The sequence below is a fragment of the Oryza sativa genome, chromosome 2 (genome assembly GCF_034140825.1).
Source record: "Oryza sativa Japonica Group chromosome 2, ASM3414082v1".
Taxonomy (NCBI): domain Eukaryota; kingdom Viridiplantae; phylum Streptophyta; class Magnoliopsida; order Poales; family Poaceae; genus Oryza; species Oryza sativa.
This window is the reverse complement of record NC_089036.1, coordinates 12,971,775-12,995,515: the sequence shown is the minus strand read 5'-3', so window position 1 is coordinate 12,995,515 and position 23,741 is coordinate 12,971,775. Positions and strand designations below refer to the sequence as shown.

Sequence of the window (23,741 nt, the reverse complement as noted above, 5' to 3'; positions counted from 1 at the left end):
AAGAAATCGGAGGAATTCCGGAGTTGTCGATAATCTCCTCTTACTTATGTATCTTGTTAATTACTCTGCTTTAATAGAAATATCATTCTGAGTAATTAAGATTTGCTTAGTGAGAATTACTTCTTGGTTAGTTCCTAATCAGCGTACGGGATCATTGTTCACTATAGTCTATTAATTTATAGTGATTGCGTTAGTGTTTTATTGGCACTAGAGTAGTTATTAATTGCGTAAACGCGGTGTCTAGATATCCAGTGGTTGTTGCGTATCCCACAGTACGTTTGAGAGGGGTGTAGAGGTGGTGACAGCCCTCAAGTGCACTTAAGTCCTCCCTGTCCAGGTACGTAGTAGAGCGACATCTAGGAACAGCGGGTTGCCAGTGCCTGAAGTATTGCGTTAGGATTAAAATTAAGCTTTCCCTGGACACTGTTTCACACTAGGAAATCATCTCTATCCTTGTCCCACTTTAGCTTTGTATCCTTGGGCGAACCTGATAAGGAAGTAACACCCGTTCCATGTGGAAATCGATACCTGAGAATACTCCCGGGTAAATGCTGCATCGGTATCTTCCATGCACTTGCGGATTCTATCTATGAAGTTAAGGAATACCAACAGTTGTACAAATGATATCCTGCATTAGGCAACAGGATTTCATTTGTACAACCTGGGAAAAAGAATATCAAAGACCCATCTACTCCATGCATAAGAATATGACCTTGCACTAAATAATTCTCATCAACATAGGGATGAGGAGTCGAAATATAAGCAATTTGATCATTAGAAATAACGCCAAGTCCGTTTGCTATAAGAGTAATTAGAGAAGTGCACTCAACAGGAGCAGTGAATCTTATACTCTCTAACCATTATCTTATCATACATTTAACAGGAGCATCTTTAATCTTTCTAGCCATATCAAACATGATAATCAATTCATTCTCTCTTATGGGCCTAAGATATAGGAAACAAAGTCATAGCTATCCAGTTGTGCATAAGCCTAAGTGTAGGATTATGGATGTCATTTGTTCTAGGTTTCTTGCAAATTAGAGCATCAGAAATGTCTTCCCAAAATCTGTTTTTCTCGAACCCAGAAATTCCTTTCCGAAGATCAATCTTACAGGCATCATGAAAACAAAGAAGTGTACTTAATCCTTTCTATGTAAGTTTATGTTCTTTATGGAAAAAGCGAAAGGAAATTCCATCTTCTATTTCTTTCAAAGTGCACAGAAATTGCAAAGCAAATGAGAGCCAGGCTCATCTACTACCACAAATCTTTGCCATCCAACAACTTTCCAAATGGTACGAGAATCAACATCCATATCTATCTTTTTCAGCAGCTCCGGATCATATGCCCGAGTGTGAGCAAACATCCGGTCCTTCAGCATATAGTAGGCTTGCATCTCCCGATCATCGACAAGGTCGAGGTCGGCGTCGTTCAAGAGGCGTGGTGGAACATCAGCATCTCCATTGAGACGTCGGCGGATGAATGAGCACTGGACTCGTCATGGCGATTTCCCTTGTTGAACAAGCTGGGCAATCGTCTCTTCATTCTACACAAATGAGCAAGAAAGTGGACTAACTCAGCGGGGGTTAAGGTAGCAAGATTTCTACCCGCCGGTTAGCTTCACCAAGACAACTTGTGTTTGCAACTAAAATGTTGAATTTTAGGCAAACTTGCAAAGCTTGAATGAACTTTCAGAGCAAAGTTTGGAAGGGGAGTGAAAATGAGTTGAAATGGGGTGAACTCCCCTCTCCCGGCCGGTTGGCTTAAATAGTGCGCCCACAACGGTCATAACTGACCTGTAGGGCCCACTAGCCGTTGCCTCAAAGAAAGGAGGTAGCTGACGGTTGCCTGGCCAGTTCGTCCGAACTCGGGGTTCGGCCGAACCCCTAGTGAGCCCAATCGGCCCCACTTTTGGCGATTGGAATCCAACGGTCAATGTGGTCGTGGCACAGCAAATTTTCGTTGAAAATTTTATTTTATTTTGCTCTGGAAATTTCATTTGGAAGGAATACCTCAAAATTCAGATCTAAATGCAAATTTTGGAAATTCAAACATTCATACGTGATCATTGTTCACTATACTAATAATTTATATATTACTTGTAATAATCAAAGCTAAATGGAAAGAAAACAGAAAGAATCTATTCCTACACTTCTAATATACATACACATTATACACACATCCTAGCTATATGATTACTTAGTTAATACCCTCTTCCCAATGCCCTACTGGTGCTTTGAGAAGCCACCCCTGATTGTCGATTTTCTTACGATAATTCGTCATGACCATCCAACCGGGGATAAATACGGAGGAGTACCCTCCACAGGAAAGTAACTAAGGACTATGTACACGTGCGGAGGAATACCCGTATTGAGCTGTCACCATCAGCGGCCCACCTCGACATATTCGCAGCATATAACCCCAAATAACGATATCCAGTAATCTAAACACCATGCTTAAATTACCAAATACTACTCTAATATCATCGTCATGACATAGAGCAATCATATAAACGATCATTATACCCACACCATTGCATTTCCCAGATAAGCTAGCATGATAATCAATATAGTTTGGATGTATAATAAAGTTGGTATTCATATACTCGGAAAGTAATACAATACCAGAGTGGTATAAAGAAGAATAATCTAATAAAAGTACAAGTTTTACAAAAGAGAGCAGAGCTAGTAGAGCCATACCCGAATCCTTTCGAAGACTTCTCGGACTAAGACTCCTATTCTATTCCTACTACACTAGCTCGGATCAAACATGGCATACTTGTATTCACATTTATTACTGAGTCAAAAACTTGGACTAAAATAGATGACTAGACATACTCAAGATCAAGATCGTGCAAAGTGTGTGTGTGATATATGGTGGAAATGAAATGTGGAAAATAAAGAAAATGCTTCTCCTTTGTGCTCACTCTCTTCTCCAAAATACTTCTTTTATAAATAAGGAGAGGGCATGGCTATTCTCCTTTTTTTTCATCAACATGCTCAATATTTTGAGAGAGCATAAGTTTATTACTTTCATAACCATGCCTTTCCCTCCTTCTCTTTTGTTTTTCAGAAAGGATTTTCTTTTTAGGAGAAGAAAGCATATTTTTAATCATGGATAATTTATTTTGATGATGGTATGGTGGATATAAAGATGGAATGGATAAATGCTAGCTTCTAGTGTAGAAGTTTAGCATGTGCATAATATATTGATCATAGAGCATGAAAAGTATCTACAGAAGTCACAAAGATTTGACAAAGTTTAATGGAATTACGAGCAACCAAAATGTATAGGGTTTAATCTGTATGAATATTTTTGGCTCTGGTAGGAATTTATATCCTCCCGCATCACCGTTGTGGTTTGCCGCTGTGCCGTTGCTCGGTACTTGATTTGCAAAGCCTTAGGCGCAGCCCTAAACTCGTACCGGCCTGTCGTTTGCCGTACGAGTCCCTGTCATAAACCGTGTTTAGTTTCCCGTTGTCGTTCTGAGCCACCGGTTCCGTTCGCCGGTTCGGTAGACCGTTTGGATGGTCCCGTGGCACGATAAGTTGATTCGTTGAGTCACTAACTCGTGACGCTTGCTTATCGGAGGTTTATTTCCATTGATCTTTTTATCTTTGGGCAATAATATATAATAATTGACAAAGGTTTCTTCGGTTATTAGTAATAATGCAGCTCATCTTGTAAAATTCATAACTGAATAATCCGAGCTCCGTTTTAATCCATTCAAATTGCAGTGAATCCATTAAAATGTATAGAATCCATTAAAATTGGTTTCTTTTACTATTTCAGTAGCCTTATTGCTTGTATTTCTTGTGTGCTTTATTTGTCGTTTAGATTCCGTTAGTTCTAGTGATCCAGTTTATTTCGAAGTGGTTGCCGAGGTTTAGTCAGCTCAAGAGCAAGGCAAGTCATACATACATCATTGGTCATATTGAGCCTATTTTACAAAATCCCCTGCTTTCTATCAAATTTCATTGTTTTAGAATGTCATGTGGGATGGATGCCTATTATTCTCATCCTATGGATTATCTTATGCCATTGATAGCTTGGGTTATATTTGACTAGATGATTGGTTTAGGAATGTTTAGCCATGCTTAGATCAACTAGCTCACAATGGCATTCATTATAATTTAGTCCTTAATTATATTTTGATGTACCACCATGGTTATGGTTTGATTAAACTAAAATTTGCTTCAATGGTGGGTCGTGGGTACATGCATGATTTCTGGAACTCATGCCCATGACAATTAAGGACTGGTTTTCGGGAATCCCTGGAAGATATACTCGTACTCACCACAGGACAGATGGGCTCCAGGCTGAATCTAGAGTATAACTTAACCTAGCTGACATACCGTGGTAAGGGTAGATGAGATGGTGCAGTTTGGACCTAGCTTTGGTCTCTGCTGTAGCCGGATTTACCTAGGCACGAGAGGGGACTGCCCGACTTGGCATAAGGAGGGGGTGAAACCGGAGGTGGGTATGTTCGGTTAGGCACAATTATATGACGGATTTAAGCGTGGTGTTTAGATTTCTGGATATCATTATTTTGGGTTATATGCTGCGAATATGTCGAGGTGGGCCGCTGATGGTGACAGCTCAATACGGGTTAGCTTAGCTTAGATGATTTATTATGAGAGTATATAGTTCTCTTGTTGTGTGTCACTCTACCCTATTCATTATCTTAACCCTTGCTTAGACTTTGATTATTACAAGTAATATATAAATTATTAGTATAGTTTTCTCTATTATAATCTTCCCACGGGATTAAATAAATACGATACCCTTGGAATACTCTCGGGTGAAATGCTACAATGGTATATCCGTGCGCTTACGGATGAAATCTGTAACCATAATATACCACGAGTATTTTTGCGCCATTGCTGAGGATTATATTTCTAGTAATGTCGTTAAGAAATACCAGCATTCACCTTCCCTAAGAGGGAGAAGGGAAACAACCTGATCCTGACGGCATCTGGGCTAACACCTTTCACTGTATATGTGCTGCGGATCTCTTGGAACTGTTGCAAGTGTGCACTGGCATCTTTGTTTGGCTTGCCACAGAACAGGCTAGCCTGCGCCATGGTGATAAGGCTAGACTTTAGATCGAAGTCCGTGTCTCCTAAGTTGATTTGAGGCCCAACGGGCACATTCTCAGCTGAGGGGGCAGCGAACTCGCGAAGGGTCTTCTCGGCCATTGTCTTGAAGCTCGATGACGCTGGGATGGCTGGTTTCTTTCTCAGGAGAGTTTTTTGCGGAGGAACGACTCGCAGCTTGACGCTTCGGAAGAAAACTTCTAGATTTTCTTTGAAACTTTCTGACAAGTTGAAACTAGTCATACACTACCCTGTTTTCACAACAAAAGTGAAAACAACCAAGGTTAGCCTCCAAAGGACAGTGACTATACAGATGTAAATATAAAGTATTAGCTTATAGTAATCTCTTTTATAAATCTTCCTCGGCAACAGCGCCAGAAAATGCTTGTTGATATTTCTTAACGACATTCCTAGAAATATAATTCCCAGCAATGGCGCAGAAATACTTGTGGTATATTATGGTTATAGATTTCATCCGCAAGCGCACGGATATATCATTGTAGCATTTCACCCGAGAGTATTCCAAGGGTATCGTATTTATTTAATCTCGTGGGAAGATTATCATGTGGACTAGGGTTCCCGATCTTCCGAAAGGTTCTCATAATCGACGATTTGGCGGAGTCGCGACACAAATCGATCCGGTTTCTTGAACGAACACGCTCTTGAGCCCCGCAATCGCAGTACCATGTCTCCTCTGGTTATCACCCGTGTCGAAACACGGATGACCTCACCGAGAAGGCTAATCCCTGTTTGTGAATTGAAGAACACAAACAAGAACAAGGAAGAATACAACTAAAATTGTAGATGAATGATTAAGCTCACAAGTTGGGGTCTTACAAACCGATCTAGCGGTAAAACTGTTCTTGACAGAATAATCTAAGCAAAACGCGAACCCTAAAGGTGACGGCGGGTACTGATATATAGAGTTTAGGGTCGTGCAACCAACCCTTGACGCAACCCTAATGGGTTCCAACACGACACGGCCCAAAGGCCCAAATACGGTGATGCAGCACTGGGACATATTCTGTACGTCAACTTGTTCGGTCGATTCCGGTTGACTTGGAAAGAATTTTGTAACATACCCGAATTCTAGACCGTAAGGATTTCTTGTCAAAATAGTTGGAAGTTAACTTTTCCATTTTTGAGAGCCAAAAATTTACATTTTAACCTAGGTGTGGTCAATCTAACTTGAACCTGAATAAAATTTGAGGATAAATTAAAACCTTTTTCATCTCTAACCTAGGACATAGATGCAAACATAAGTGTAGACATTTGTACTATTTTATTATGCATTTTACAAGTTGTAGTGTGGTATATGTCAACAATTTCATATATTAGATTTTAGAGACTTCTTTTGTACAAAGTGTATTACATATTGTTTTGCTAATTGAATTGAATGGTTCTATTAGCCTAACAAAACTGAATTCAAAATATTTGGAACTAATATGAATTTCCTGTGAATTTCTAAAGTTCAAGCATGTTTTATGTCATCTAGTTTATATATGAACTTTTAAAGCTATTTACTATGCTGTAAGGGCCCAGTTTTAGCTTACAACATTAAATATCATGATTCTGTGAATCTATAAAAATTGGTTTCATCTCAAAATGTGTTATATTCAATTTTATATAGATTTTATAATTGTGAGTGTTTTATTTTTCCAGATTTTAGGTACATGGGGTCCACTAGCCAGTGACTGGTATTTTGTCAGAAAGGCCGCTGGAAAACCCTGAAATCAACCCGCACTCCTCTAGCACGTGTTAATACACTTATTATTAAGTGTTCTCATTGTTTTTCTTATTTACAAATATAGGTTCTGGGCCCACATGTCATACTAAGTGCTTTTTCAGATTTAACCTTATAAGTTTTAAACTACTCCTAATAACAGTTCTTAGGCTTAATTAAGTGGGGTCCACCAGTCATAGGCTTGGGAAGGAGAGCAGCAGCAGAGGCGAGCTCACTGGCCGGCGCTACTTTTCGGCGATCCCGACGGCGAACGGCGCCTCCTCGGCCGACGCAACCAAAAGAAGAATTGTAGAGGAATTTCTTGCGAACCCGCCGAAGGTAGTTTCGTCGCCGGGGATGGACGGAATCGACGCCGGCAGCAGTGCGAGCGGCGACGGTTTTGAGGCTGCCAAAGCAATTCAAGTTATTAGCTTCATTTGACCAAAACGATGCGTGCATGTGGTATCAAGGAGTGGTGGGAAGCTCACCGAAGCTTGAGTGGCGGCTTGGACAGGTCTGAATAGAGGCGAGTATGGAGAAGACAGCCCGGCGGAGAGGATGAACTCCGGGTAGATGTCGAGTTTGTCGACGGCTCGATCTACAAATCAAACTGGCATGCATGTGGTCACACGTTGTTAGCGAGGTCTTAGGGACGCTTCCTATGCAAAAAGTCGCAGCGGGGGTGTCGAAACAAGATTTCGGCAATACTAAAAGCGGTGGCTATCAAGCTGAAAAAGTGGATGGGTTGAGACACTAGGATTTTTTATACAGGTTCAGGCCTTCTTTAACACTAGTAATATGCCCGTACTAACGCTACGGAGCTATAAAAATATTTCGATTCACGTCATTGAGCTCCCATTGAGCACAGGAGTAAGCGCCGATGGCAGGATGGATTACTCTCAATCAGTCCAATTGAGCTTTATTTCTATTCACATTATATATCAAATATATGTAAAGCAATATAAAAAATCATATTGTCAGATAAAATTAATTGAAAACCATCAACAATTATATATAAGCAGAATAGTAGTAAGAGTTGGGAACAATTGTTTTAAGAAAATGACCATTATAAACTAAAGATGATGATTAACTGAAGCTAATTGACCAAGATGAAACATGCAAAATCAGAAGTAATTTTGCTGTTCTTTCTAAGGAATAAATTCGCTTTCATCAGTCCACCGCATCAACACCAATATTATTGCAGAAATGCACCTCATTTAGTGAATCAGAGGTCTCATAAACAACATTTGTACTAATTGAGTTTCAACAGAAAATGCCAAAATGTGAAGTTATACATGCAACAATGAACAATGTATCTTCACTGAGAACAATTCTTGAACCAGCAGTTTCTTGAAACGTCAATTGAAAATTTTCTCAATCTTCTCAACATGTACAAAACAAGGCCAAGATGGCTAACAAATACAGAGTCGGTAACCTTGCCTACAACAATATGATACAAGCTTGAATTTGTAGAACTACACATAACAAATGACAACCTTATTGCCTAGTATGTGTACAAGGTGGCCTGAACCAATATTTGGGCTCAAACTTTGATGAGGTGTTTTCACCTCTCTATTCTCTTAACCTAAAACTAAACTAATCTATCTAGTAACATACCCGTGCTAACGCTACGGTCGCATTTGATATTACAAATGTTGTATATCCACGTCACTGAAAAATGCTTTTCATTGTTTCCCTAATACAAAATGTTGTACCAAAAAAAACCAGAGTCCATTTACAAATAAAATGAATCGCTGAAAACATGAGCAAATTTACCAAACTTTAGCTAAGAATCATAATATAAAAACCAAGGTAATGCTGTTTTTCATCGAACTTTATTCTTTTTGTTTGAATATACAACTCAATAATAGATCAGCATCTTTTTACTATGAGGTGGTTTGGTCCTTCAAGCACCAAGAAATAAGTATTTATGTTATGAAGCAATCTGATATATAAAGTGTCCTTCCTCCAACCATAGCACGTGCTCATGTTTTGTTCTTGCAGTCCATTTCAAGATCAGAGTAGAAATTACCTCTAGTTATCATAGCCCCCCCCCCTAATTTCACCTTAATTTGTCTTCCACTTATTTGGAAGATATACCCTCAAGATCACCCAGCGATTTCTGAATCTGAAAGGGTGTGAAAAATAAACCTTTTAATCATTGAAAAGGCAAAAGTGTATGGAGCAAAATACACTATCTGTATAGAATTTTAGGCATAGTAAAGATTTAAGGGCTATTGTCGAGACAAGATTTCGGCAATACTAAAAGGGGTGGCTATCAAGCTAGAAAAGTAGATGGGTTTAGAGACAAGGAATTTTATACAGGTTCAGGCCTTCTTAATCAAGAAGTAATACCCTACTCCTGTCCGGGGATTGATCCACCGAGTGTATTATTGATTGTATGATCTGGGTGAAAATCGTGCCCCTAGAGGCACCCGGACCCCTCCTTATATAGGGGAAGGGGTCCGTATTACAAAATACAGTCTATATCCCTAACGGAATATGTAGTTACAGATAAAATACAATCGTAACCGACTAGGATCTCAGGTATTTCCTTGACATACAAGTTTGGAATTTAACCCGAGTCCCTCTAAAGATATTCTATCTACACATGGCACCCCCCCATGCCCAGTCGGACTATACATGCCATGTAGGTATGGGGTATCCATAATCTCCACAGTAGCCCCTGAGACCTTTACAGTCCACGAAATATCCTTCTCTCAGAGCGCAAAAATGATAATCCGGGTGCTTCAATTTCTTCTGCATTGATCTCCCGAGTACCAAAATCAAAGACTGTGAAGGGCTAAAAATAAATAATCAGGTGCATCGAATAGATGCACCTAATTAGGTGTAGCCCCCGACTATGTGAATAGCTAAAGGCTAAACATATAGTCGAATTGCAAATAATATCCATCCGAGTGGTTTTACAACCGAATTACCCAAAGTACCGTACAGCTAAGCATATGCAATGTTTAATAAAACATACAGCCGACTGCTTTAGCTTTAATATACCAAGAACGAAGATATAAAGAGGCCCGAGTAAAAAATACTCTAAAGGTCTATAAATCAACACATATGACAAGAATCTGAGAAAAAACTCTCAAAAAGATCCATCAAGTGTGATATAAACATGATATCATGACAATTAATGAGTCGAAATAGCCTAGGCTATGACTCACGCCATAATCAAATCAAGCATATAGCATGCCGAGAGAATAACTGTTCAAAAACCAATCATCTCAACAAAAACCCAAACAGCCTTTGCAGCCTAAAAAAGGCTTACAAAAGTAGTATAACACCTTTCTGTCGGGTACCTTTTTATTTGCATCGTTGTAATTCCAAGGAATTATCTAACTACGTCAAAAAGGATTTTAACAGCATTGGGCCATGCTGTTGTGAGCAAAAATTGCCGAAGCAAAAATGCCTAAGTCCCTACGGATCACAACTTAGCCACGCAGATAACAGAATTGGGCTGAAGTATTGTAAAGGCCCAAGCCCATTAGCACTCCCGATACCCTAGCGAAATAAACGCCGAAGTCAGAGCGTCGTTTCGTCTTCCCCGCCGAGACTCTCGCCACTTTCCCCATTTCCTGCTACAGTGCAAAACCACTCCAGCGGAACTAGGGTTCTCCAATTCGCTCAAATCCACCTTACAAAACTCCACAGAAATCATCTGCGCATCCACCGCATCGATCCCCCATCCATTGTCAGCCATTTCCAAAGCAAATCGCATCATTCAGATCGCATCCATGGCGGAAGAGAGAGAGAGAGAGAGAGCTTTGAGAGTCAGTGGGCGCCCTCCGATGTAACGGAGGAGAACCTGAAGGAGATGGTGGCGCACGGTGTTCTTCCGGCAAAGGAGATCATTGGGTGGCGTCCAGCATGCGGCGAAGCATTCCCAACCCCTGACAGACATGAGATCGTGGTATTTTCTCATTTCTTCTATGGCGGGTTTTCTCTTCCAACCTCAAGCTTCTTCCAGGGAATTTTGGATTTCTATGGGATCAGCCTGCATCACCTAAACCCCAATTCCATAGTCCACATCGCCAATTTCATCCATGCCTGCGAAGCTTTTCTGGGGATTAGGCCGCATTTTGCTCTATTCCGCCGCATCTTCTTCCTCAAGCCCCAGCCAAACAAGAGCAAACCATGTGTTGTTGGGGGGGGCTGGCTTCCAACTTAGGGGAACCTTGAGCCAAAAATATTTTTCCATGCCTTTCAAAACCTCAAACAAGGGCTGGCATGCAAATTGGTTCTATGTACAAAACCCTGAGCCAGCGCTTCCCGGGTACTCTTGTCTTCCTCCGGTATATCGTGATACTTGGAACTCACTTCCTATGGGAGAAGAAGCTGCCCAAGCGCTTGACTTGCTGGATAGGATGCTGAAACTTAAAGAACAGGGCCTGCAAGGGGAACAAATCACTCGGCACTTTATCAAGAGCCGGCTGGCCCCAATCAAAGAAAGATCCAGAACAGCCTTCGAGTTCGACGGCAAGCATGACCCCAACCGAGAGGACCTAGAGTCTCTTGAGTTCAGAATTATGCAGGAGAGAATGTACAAAATATTCTCAAATGCCTTCGTGGTCAGCTATTCACACTTATTGCCAGTCGTGCCATACAATGCCTTCAACCCTCCTCCACCGGTACGTATTATACAACTCAGCTCCTCCCAAAGCATGCTTTTATCTTCTGTAAGGTCAACTGAAAACTTGGAATATCATGCACAGGAATTTGCTTTGATGAAATCTGATCCTCCAATTGCTCAACGACGCTCACCTCGTCGGCAAACCAGCCAAGCCAGCGGAGGGCCGAAGATCTAGTCGAACATCCAACCCAACACCTCGAAGCCGACTAACCAGCCAGATTCTCGTAAGAGGAAGTTGGTTTCAAGTGACGATGAGGGCAACGATGTGGAAAAGGCAAGCGACAAAAGTGCGACTGAGAAACAGCCAAGGCAAGCTAACCCGAAGAAGAAAACCTCCAGTCATCCTATGCCGAAAATCAGGAAATCCTCCAGGTACAAATCATTTGTTCTTGTTCCTTGTATTGCTGCTCACTCACTATTGAAATAGCACTGATAGCATAACTCAAATTTGTAGGAAGCCATCTGACATAGATCCTTCTGGAAAAGACCCTGAGCCAACTGACACAGATATGGGCCCTTCAAAAGAAACCGGGCCGACTGCAGAAGATCACCCGAGTGACAATTAACCGGCAACCGACAATGTAGAACCCAGCAACGAGCCCCCGACTGGAAACCAATCGGCCGTAGCTGGAGTCGGTGCTGATCAGGAGCCCCCGACTGGAAACCAGTCGGGTACAGAACCAAATAAAGATATCCCAGAAGTAGAAGCTCAAGCTAACAGCCCTCCCAAGACAGACACCGGTGCTAGCCCTGGAACTAGTTCTCCTGTTAGGGTGCAAGGACAGACTCGTCCTCGACCGGAAATTATCACAGGTAAACATATCCTCCGAACCTGTTTTGATCCGACAAACTTTCTTCAATTACTTCACTCATTATTCATGACTATCTAAGGTCCGATGATTGGTGATGAAGAAGAGGTTCTCCGGATACAATCGGCTGAAAATTCTCGCCCACCCATTTTAGTCAAGTGGTGGGATGACGACATGCACCCACAGGGAATTGTAATAAATAAGCAAAAGGAAGACGAGGAAGTATGCCTGCTGAAAAAGACACTCGACCAAGCTACTCGCCTCGTAAATGTGAATTTTCTTGTACACAGCTTCAACCATCCTGTCAGCCGCTTTGCTCAAATACGGATAAATTTGCATTGCAGAGAATCCATCTCAGGAACGAGGCGAAGACTGCGACTCTTGAGAAATTAGTTCCCCATCTTGGAACCCTTGAGGCCACCAGAAACCAGCTGCACGAAGCTAAGGAGCTCGCCAGGAAGACTGAGCATGATCTGAGAGACCGGATCGCCGATCTCCAAGACTCCAACTTTGAACTGAACGGTTCATCAAAAGGTAAATACAATCTTTGTCTAACTTACTTATGCTGCCATCCATGTGATATCAACCAACAAGAAGCAATACAGTGCAAGCTGCCAAGATATCCGAGCTGGAAAAGCGGATCCAAGCTCTGGAGAAAGATAAGGCCGAATTGGCAAGACAAAGGGACTCGGCTCTGAAAGATGTCGAAGGTACTGGTAACTAATACTTCAAAAACCACTCTCATCTTCATGCCTAGTCATTGATGTAGACTTATTCGTGTAGACCGCAAGATCAAATCCCAAGCTCAATTCGACGTCCTAGTTAACAAAATCAAAAAGCTTGAAGGAGCCAGAGATGAAGTCGCCAATGCCGCTACACCACTCGTCCAAGCCATGTTCTTCAATAACAATGGTCCGAGTGCATTTGATGCTTCCGAAATCTTCGACAAGCTGAGAATTGCTCCGGATACATATTTTAAGAATATCAAGGAAGCTGGAAGTATGGGAGCGAGCTTGGCGTTGGCAATGACCAAGTCCTTGTACCCGAAGATTGACATTGACGCCGTTGATGGCTTTGCAGACGGGACAAGCGAAGAAGCCGCTCTCGACCTCATCAACAATGCGCAAAAAGCTGCCGATAAGATAGCCGTTGATGTAGTTGAGAGATTCCAGGACAACAACCTCCGGCCGACTGGATCTAATAATTCTGATGATGAAAAGACTGATACTGATTGATGTTGTATTATAACAATGATGATGATGATGAATGGAGGCACAATTTGTACAATACTGATGAATTTATGCTGTGCTTGATATTTCAAACTTAGCTCCCGATTTCTTAAAAGCTTTTGTTAAACCTTATTGAGCCTAGAACCCGCAAAAGTTGTTAAAAACTTTCAGTCCTCATTGACTAAGCCAAAAAATCAAACAAGGCAATGATAAATCAAGTAAGCAAATTGAATTGATAAAAATCACACTCCATTATTATTATAGTAGCCCCCAACTGATAACTTCAAGGAAAAACTTGATGTTAGCAGTCAAAGAGGGAAATACAAAAGTAATGTCTAAGCGTAAAAACGACGAATATGTTCAATATTCCAAGAGCTGTCGATATGGGTACCGTCTTCATGCTTGAGTCGGTAAGAACCTGGCCGAGTGACTTCGGAAATTATGAACGGTCCTTCCCACAAGGGAGATAACTTGTGCCGATCCCGTGTAGTCTGAATTTTTCTCAGAACCAGGTCGCCGACTAAAAAAGCTCGTGATCTAACATTACGATTGTGATAACGGCGCATCCCTTGCAAGTACCGAGCCGACTGAATTAAGGCTGCTTCACGGGCTTCTTCCGGTCGGTTGAGGTCATCTACTCGGTCTTCTCCATAGCGCTCCTCGCTAAAGTTACGAAATCGTAGAGATTCAAATTCCACCTCACTTGGCAACATTGCTTCCGCTCCATAGACCATGAAAAACGGTGACTGGCCCGTATCTCGACTGGGAGTGGTGCGCAGGGACCAAAGTACGGACGGCAGCTGTTCTACCCACTTGCCGGCATATTGATGTAGTCGGTCGAAAACTCGCGCTTTTATTCCTTGAAGTACCATACCATTGGCACGTTCAACTTGTCCATTGCTCATGGGGTGCGCTACGGAGGCGTAACAAATTTTGATGCCGAAGTCCTCACAGAAATCTTTAAATACTCCGCCTGTCAATTGAGTGCCGTTATCAGTGATGATCCGATTGGGTACCCCGAACCGGTGCACAATGTTGATGAAGAAATCTCTAGCTTTGTCTGCCGTGATTGTAATGACCGGTTTAGCTTCGATCCACTTGGAGAATTTGTCAACGGCTACAAAGAGATGAGTATAACCACCGATAGCCTTTTTAAATGGGCCAACCATGTCGAGCCCCCAAACCGCGAACAGCCAAGACAACGGGATGGTTTGCAACTCCTGAGCCGGTAGATGAGTTTGTCGGGCAAAAAATTGACAACCCTCACATGTTCGCACAATTTTGTCGGCGTCGGACACAGCTGTGGGCCAAAAAAAACCCTGCCGATAAGCCTTGCCAACGATGGTTCGTGCAGCAGCGTGATTGCCACAGATGCCCAAATGTATGTCCTTTAGCAATTGTCTTCCCTCCTCCAAAGACACATCGTTGCAGGATTCCCGATGGACTTTTCTTGTACAGCTCGGTCTCATGAATGATATAGAGTCTGCTGCGCCTGGAGATGATCTTGGGGTAGACCTCGGCCGAGTTCGGGATACCGAACGGGGCGGAGATCTGGCCTCTTCCCGACTGGTTTGAATCCGAGTCGAGGAGAGAAATCTTGCCGAAGTCATTGGTGATGAAGTCGAGGCTGCCGAATCGGAACGCCTGCCCGGGAGGGAAGACAAAGTCGTCGATGCCGGAAATGAAACCGATCGCACTAGTCGGCGAAGAACTTGACGCTACCCCTACCTGGCGCGCCAACTGTCGAAACAAGATTTCGGCAATACTAAAAGGGGGTGGCTATCAAGCTAGAAAAGTGGATGGGTTTAGAGACAAGGAATGTTATACAGGTTCAGGCCTTCTTAATCAAGAAGTAATACCCTACTCCTGTCCGGGGATTGATCCACCGAGTGTATTATTGATCGTATGATCTGGGTGAAAATCGTGCCCCTAGAGGCACCCGGACCTCTCCTTATATAGGGGAAGCGTATTACAAAATACAGTCTATATCCCTAACGGAATATGTAGTTACAGATAAAATACAATCGTAACTGACTAGGATCTCAGGTATTTCCTTGACATACAAGTTTGGAATTTAACCCGAGTCCCTCTAAAGATATTCTATCTACACATGGCACCCCATGCCCAGTCGGACTATACATGCCATGTAGGTATGGGGTATCCATAATCTCCACAGCTATCTAAATTTTAAAACTCCCTCATAGTAAAAAGTGGCTAATCTGAATTTTGGACATAGTAAAGAATTAAGGGCTATCTGAATTAAGGGCATAGTAAAGAAGCAACGATATGCAATTTCGTAAAGAAAACATACTTAGCTTAGCATCTTTATGGAGACCTTTTAACGCATCAACTCTTGAAAGAGAAAAAAAAGACATTACTGGGAATGTTTAGTTCCAAAAATACCCTGCATTAAAAAAAAGTTCCATAAGCATCTGGCTGCAGATTCTTAACATGATTTAAACTGTGCAAAGGAGAATTGTATTAAAATTGGCAGCAACACAAATTAATACACTTCACTAATATACCAGTATCAAGTTACTTTAAATGCTCGCCGTGATACAATTCAGACTTTTTTAAACAGAAAAAACTGTGTGGAGTGCACAGTGCTTTCTCATTTTAATTTCAGATGTGAAATCTAAGAAAGACTATCACTCATTGTCAACCGCAGTTCATTAATAACAGAAAATTGAGCACAGGACCAGTTAGAATCTGTAATCTTGTACCCAAATTAAAACAGTGCCAAATAGCTAAAGTAGCTCCAAGTGTCCCAATCAATTGAGACTGCAAAACTTTTAGTAAAATGAAGGTGCATAATAAACATAACTGCCTTTTCTGTCCTCTATAATTTATAACCAGAAAATATAGTGTAAGCCACCATCACACTTAGCTAAACGGTATAGGTGAACTTCACAGCAATTTCAACAGAAATGCCCATGTGAAACATTAATGGAGCTCAGCTGGTCATCAATAGAAATTTCAGACATTAGACAGTAAAATATTTTAAGCACCTAAATCTGCGAAAATTAGGCAAACGTCCTTCTATTTCAGTTTTTTATCCTGAACTTTATTTCCGGAGAATTAGACAATGAGGCAAACTTTCATTATTTTAACCTCATCCCGATGCAAATGAAGGTACAAAATCATTCATTTGTTGAATTGTAGACTGCAGTGCTCACTTTTCATCAATATTATGCAAAGAATATCTTACTAACAGAAATGCTATCGTGAACTATTCCAAAACATGCATAAAACAAACATGGCTATAAGCCACGTCCGTTACCAAACAAAGAAGACAATATTAAGCAGAACATTTCATTTTACCTCTGATGTCTCATAGATAATCTTGTTGTGAGGCATCATCATATTTCTTGAGCACCTGGTGGCTGGTATACAGTGGCATCATCAATTTTGTCAAGAACTTGGAAAATATGGTAATGATAACACCATGCATGGTATAGCCCCTTAGGCATAACAAACGCCATTATCTGATCGAACTGGAAGATGTCGATCAAAAACCTTTTGGGACAGCAGTAGAATGCAATTCCATCATTGATCTACTCTATTTCTGTTGCTGAAAGTAAGCCAAATATGCCCAGGTCTACACAAACGAAAATTCACAATGTAAAGAACGACATGAATTTTATTCAAATGATGACCATTATTACAGATATCTTGACCGTACTCTTGTAGAGCTCCCAAAACAGATATCTTGAGTTGTGTACAGACCGGATAAAAAGATGTGAAGTATAAATATATATGTACATATATGTTTTGGAAGTAACATGTGCATCTGAAAATATGAAGCGCTAATCATCTGGGCCAATTACTCCGTCAAGTCTTGGAACATATCAAATGTTAAAATTATCAAGCGAATATATTGAGTTACTGACTAATGAGTAAAGTCGTATGCAAAGCATCAAAATGCAGAGTATATGCTATACCTATATGCCACAGGAAGAGTAGACCATTGCTTGCACCCGTAGCAAGAGCTCAAGAAGCAGCAAGTATCACTGGCACCATCTCTGGATTGGAAGTAGCAAGGAACTAAACGGCAATCCTCTTGATTGGAAGTAGTTGGTGCCTATCAACAAAGATATGCAGACTTTAGGTGAATTTAATGTTATGACTTCCAAGAACAAAGTGTGCAGATAAATGAACTTAATAGTTTAAGCACTGATTATTGATCTGCAGTTGCCATTATTTCAGGGGAAAAAGGATCCACAGAACAAATTTAAGTGGATTTAAAACTTAAGCTCTCAGGCAAGTCAAAGTGACCCAGTCATAGAGGAGCAATAGTTATCATATACATGCACATGCACCAACAAACTTGAAACCAAAACGAAATCAAGAACAATGTGGATCCCACACAAAACACATAAAAAAACTGAAACTTCTATCCCTGGCACAGTATATATTCATTTTTATGCACTATTTTATCTTTATTTCAGTCACTTTTGAACAGATGCATAATAGCCATTGATAAGTTAATATTAGGACGATTCATAGATTCTGTTATCGTGATCCCGTATAATGCAGCTGATCCCTAATTATGAAGTGTCGTCACGTTGATCCAATGCAAAAAGAAAAAAAAAGAAAAAGAATAGAACATAACGATCAGGTCTGATAAATGTATCACGGCGATGTCAGCCTACGATTTGCAAGGACTAAACAAAGAGACTAAAAAAAATTACAAGGAGGGCTAGAAAGGTGCTCACCGAGGTGGAACTCGTGACTGCATTGCACAATCATCTGGAAGACCAATATGTAGAAAGGTATACTACTCTCTTCCATTTAATGTAAACCACTTTCTTCCATGAAGACCGGATATAAGCTAAGGTTCCGATGGCAATCCATCCAGAAACTAAAGGAAAAAAAGATAAATCAACAGATGTATTTTGTTTTGAAATAATGAGGCATTCATCAGCTGCAAAGATATTAAGAAATTAGCTCTAAAAATTGCACAATCATCAATAGGTTTCGTAGGGAATTACATGATGATGAAATAAAAACTCATTCAACTGCATGACTGTCGAGCCTGAACTGAATTTTCGCCTCAACTTTTTGTCCCCAGAAAAACCCTAAAGGCAAACCCCACAAAAAAAAACCTCCTAAAAGCCCGCACACCAGATGAACAAAAGCCTAATGTGGATCCCAATTCTGCACCAAATCAACCCAACAATGTAACAAAAAATAAGCCAAGGAGATGAAAGGCACAAGAGCCAAAACCTCACCGTTGGCAACGACGTGGAAGGCGGCGGCGGCGCGTGCAAGAGGAAGAGGGAGGCGTCGCGTCTGCGACCTGCGGGGTCGGGGGCGTGCGCGGAGAGAGGATGGGAGGGTGAGGGGGGATCCATGGCGGTTGGAGTGAGGGGCACCAGCGGCGTCGATCTGGAGACGGGATTTGACGGCGGCGCGATGGAGGGGCGTCGACGGCGTCACGCGCGATGGCGGGGCGTCGGAATCGATGGCAGCCGAGTCACGCGCGATGGCGGGGCGGCAGGATTCGATGGCGGCGGTGGCGACGAGGACTTCACGCGACGACGATGGAGGGGCGGCGCGGGAGAGGAGAGAAATCGTGTATGGGGAATCGGCGACGCGCGGGTGGGGCGACGTCGGGTGAGTGCGAGAGAGAGAGAGAGAGGAGAGAAGAGCGAGAGAGAGAGAGAGGCGGGTGGATGCGGCGTGATTTCGGGAGTGAGGGGGTGTGAGAAGGGGAGGCGGGGGAGACGTGGGGCAACAGGAGCGGTTGGATTCGATGATTTCTATCCGTTAGATTTGATGAATGATGAATGAAGTATAAAGGATGTAAGAGGTAGTTGGTGAATTATAGGGTAGAAGAAGTAATATCCTACTCCTGTCCGGGGATTGAACCGCCGAGTGTATTATTGATTGTATGATCTAGGAGAAAATCGCGCCCCAAGAGGTACCCGGACCCCTCCTTATATAGGGGAAGGGGTCTGTATTACAAAGTACAGTCCATATCCCTAACGGAATAGGTAGTTACAGATATGATACAATCGTAACCGACTAGGATCCCGGGTATTTCCTTGACATACAAGTTTAGAATTTAACCCAGGTCCCTTTAAAGATATTCTACTTATACATGGCACTCCATACCCGGTCGGATATACATGTCGTGTAGGTATGGGGTATCCATAATCTCCACGGGGGGTCACCGGAATGGCCGGAATCGACGATGGAGCTCAGCGGCCGGATCCAGAGATGAAGAAGTTGACGACGATCTCCGTCCTTGGTGCGTCAATCTTGAAGGTCTTTGAGGGCTTTTTGGCCGTGATGGCGAGCCGATGATGGTAGCGCAACGGTTTGGCTTGAGGTGGTCCCGTCCGTCCTACACGACGGGGCGCTCCCGGGCGTCGTCGGCACGGTGGCGTTCCCGGAGATTTGCTACACAAATTGAACCGCAGTTAAAAGGAATGGAAACGGCATGGAAGAGGGATGACGGAACGCGGAAAGGATGGAGACGACCATGGCTCCATGGCGATGGCAACAGCGGGAAAACTTGCCGGCGCCGATGGAGTCATGGAGATGCCTCCGTTCTCGGCGAATCAAGGATGGATTGTATCGGCTCTTCCGTGAAATGAGAAGAGGGCGTAAAGAAGGAAGACAGTGGTCGGCGACGAAATGGAGGAGAGGGCGGCTCAGCGGCGCTCCGACGCGGGGAGTCTGCGTGTCTCGCACGTGCTACGCGCTGGGGTGTCGTGGGCGGGGGCGCGGGGCTGATCAGTGGGTCCCACATTGCCCTGTGACAGTGGTGAAGTTCCAACTTTGACCCCAAGTTTAATTACTTGCCCTTGTTATATTAATACAGTGGTCAACAGTAAATTTGTAGTATAACCCTTACTCTATGCTTTGGACCAAGTTTCACATAAAAATCATTTTGGTCAAATTTTGGGATAGTGCCAAAGGCTGTGTTCGGTGCTATGGATTCTCAACCACTCTCCCTCGTTTTTCGCGCGCACGCTTTTCAAACTATTAAACGGTGCGTTTTTTACAAAAAGTTTCTATACAAAAGTTGTTTAAAAAATCAAATTAATTCATTTTTTAAAAAAATTAGCTAATACTTAATTAATCGCGCGCTAATGGACAGCCATGTTTTATGTGTGGAAGAGATGGGTTCCCAACCCCAAGTTATCAACACAGCTAAAATAGGCTCCAGAGAATCTGTAATTTTCAGAGTTTGTTGTTTTAGATGATTTATTATTGAGGTACAAAGCTTAGTGAGAAAATTAAGTCAAAATTACAGTGTGTTGTGCATGTTGGATAGTACTCATGTGAATTTTGTTCCATGATTTTATATTGCACCAATTAGTTTTAGAAATTCACCAAACCTATGTTTATATACTTGTTCCTATTGAGTAAATACAAATAAATGATTGTAAAAGTTATATTTGAGTTATACTAGAAAAACTCCCCAGGCGTTGCAACGGGTAAAGGCTATTTTAATTTTATTATTGTTATACATTTTATTTAAGGTGAAATCTACTACGAGAACTAGTTTGGATATATATATATATATATATATATATATATATATATATATATATATATATATATATATATATATATATATATATATATATATATATATATATATATATATATATATATATATATATATATATATATATATATAGAAAATCATGAGCTGCAATTTGGAGTGCAGTCATGTCAAGTTAGCATGCGAGTTTTTTTTAAAGAGATTTTTTATACGATTCCTTTTGTATTTACAAAAGCAAACAAACATAAAAACCGACTTAAATACGGATATATATATTTCCAAAAACGAACAAACTTAAAAACCGACTCATGCCCAGATGACGTACCAAAGTACCAGCAAAAACATCTTCAATTTTTATAATAGTAGAGATTTGACCTGTGTTGATGTTTTCAGGATTGACTTTTAGTTCACCATGCACATATCATAAATTATTTGTGTGTATTTAATAATTATGTTATGAAAACTATACCTTTAAGTGACACACTTTAGAGTAAAATGAAATTCAAATGAGTTAATGTGTTTATGGAATTTTATAAGCAGGGCATGTCTTTATATGAATGTTACAAAATTAGTTTTTACGAATTTGGACCTAGGTCATATTGTAGTATTTTTAAGTTGTATAATTTAAATAATGATTTTCCAATAGCTAACACAAATATCTTTTAAAATAAATTAGTTGCCTAAATTTTTAATTAACATCCATGAGACCTAGTATGCTATGCACGTAAGATCCAAAAACACAAAAAGACTCAAGCCATAACAATGCACTATGTATATGCAAGTCTATATTATGTTTTCTATTTCATTTTGAATTAGCAATGGAGAAAGTTTTATTTTATTTGCAAGTTTTTCTTATGTGTACAAGTTAGACTAGTCTCATCTAGGTCTTTAGATAGAAAATTTTAGAATTTCCATTTAGGAAAATTGTTTTCAAAAATTTTAGATGCAAAAAACTGAAATTCTAATTTTTGGGTATGCTACAAAAGCAAAAACAACGGCAAAGAGCTCCCCTTTTTTTCAATTGTGACACAGTTTAAATGAGCTTGAATCAAAATTTTATTAGCATATGCAATAACATGGTGTTTCTCACTTTAAGCCTGGCCGGGAACAATTCTAAAAGCATGATCTATAGCATTGCACATGGTTTCAAACGATAGCTTCCAATCAATGGGTTGAATGATTGGCGCTGAGATGATGAGAGCTTCTTTCAGTATGTTTAAATGGTAATGAGCACTCATCAATAAATAAGTTAAAGGGGTCATCCTAGACAAGTTAGGGGTCTAGCAACCAAAGAGAAATCTTTAATAAAGCGTCGATAGAACCCTGCATGACCTAAGAATCTATGGACTCCTTTCATTTTTTATCATTTTATTATTTTTCTAAAAAAAACTATTTTCAACCAATTTCTTATACTCAAACAATGTTGAATTAAAATTACCTCAACATAACACATGAGGGTTTTGTGCAACTTTGCCAATGCCTTGGGTTATCTCCAATTTGAATCAGCTTAAAGACTTATAACATTTATACAACCAAGATCTATACCAGCACTAACTCTAAGGTTCATTAAGCAAACTCGACACCATGTCTAATTTGATTAAAGAAGACTTTGTAACCTAAGCACTATGCTTAATTTAAACAACCTATGAATGGACTTTGTGTATTCATTCAAACCAAAGAATACGATAATAGATTAAAAAAAGCATGATCAAGTCATATTCAAATGGAGATAAACATGAGTATTTGAATCGTGAACTTCGGGTACCTCTCGGTAGGGTTTTGTTTAATGCCAAAAGCATGACATTTCAAACCATTTTTTTCAAAACAAAAAGTTTTTTCAGCAAGGCAAAATACAAGAACAAACATCATCTCTAAACCAAAGTGGAATTTTGGGATAAATGGAACTTCTTATGAGATACGTACCAACCTCCCCACACTTGGATTTTTTGCGTTTCAAGACACCAAAAATCAAGTGTGCGGTGCTCCAGCCTCCTTCAGAACTTGTTCCATCATCAAAAGCATGGAGGTGCTACAATTGACGTATCTCCCGCGTTCTTGGGCATCGCATGACCATCATTCTTTTTAATCTTAACCTGAAATGGTTAGTGACCAAAAAAAAAACTCGAGGGCAAACTTATCCTAAAAACATATTCTTGTTTCTATTAATGAAGGTAAATGATAGTACGTGCTACCTCCTGTAGTGCTTTGATTATGGTCGAAAGCTCGACCATGGGGAATCTTTACGTTGCAGCCACCATTGGTGATGTAGTCCCTAGCTTCACCATCAATTGTTGATTCATCGTTGAAGTTGTAGCTACAAGGTTAGTGCCATAGGTGCAACCCGAAATTTGCAATGTTTATGATAAACAAATGCATCTACAACCAACCTTTTAAACATTTTTCCGGTGAGGACCTTAAGGTGGTTCAATGTGCTCGTGGCACAAAATGTGGCAGACTCTGAAGATACCTTAAGAGAGCAAGGTTCTTGATATTCAAGAAAGAAGCTTTCATGCTTATCTAAATAGCCCTTCCTGTCGAATTCTAGAGTCAGCTCCTTTAGTTCTTCCATGGCCCAGGACTTCTCCCTCCAAAGAGAATTAGCAGGAAAGATCATGATCGACTTTTGACTGTCGTTGATAACACCATACTGTGTGGGCCAGAGGGAAGAGGTTTAAACTTGATCAAGGGTGATGACAATCGTTCCGTCTCATTTCCCGATTCG

General features: G+C 41.0%; 1 long non-coding RNA gene across 1 annotated transcript; it reads right to left on the bottom strand.

Moving 5' to 3' along the window:
- Positions 1–8,134: 8,134 nt before the first annotated feature.
- Positions 8,135–19,152, bottom strand: LOC107280176 (uncharacterized). Its single transcript, XR_001543813.3, has 6 exons — positions 18,732–19,152; positions 18,216–18,361; positions 17,442–17,581; positions 16,822–17,098; positions 15,812–15,904; positions 8,135–8,945 (listed from the first exon to the last, which is right to left on the bottom strand). It is a non-coding gene; the product is annotated as an uncharacterized lncRNA (long non-coding RNA).
- Between the last annotated feature and the right edge of the window lie 4,589 nt (positions 19,153–23,741).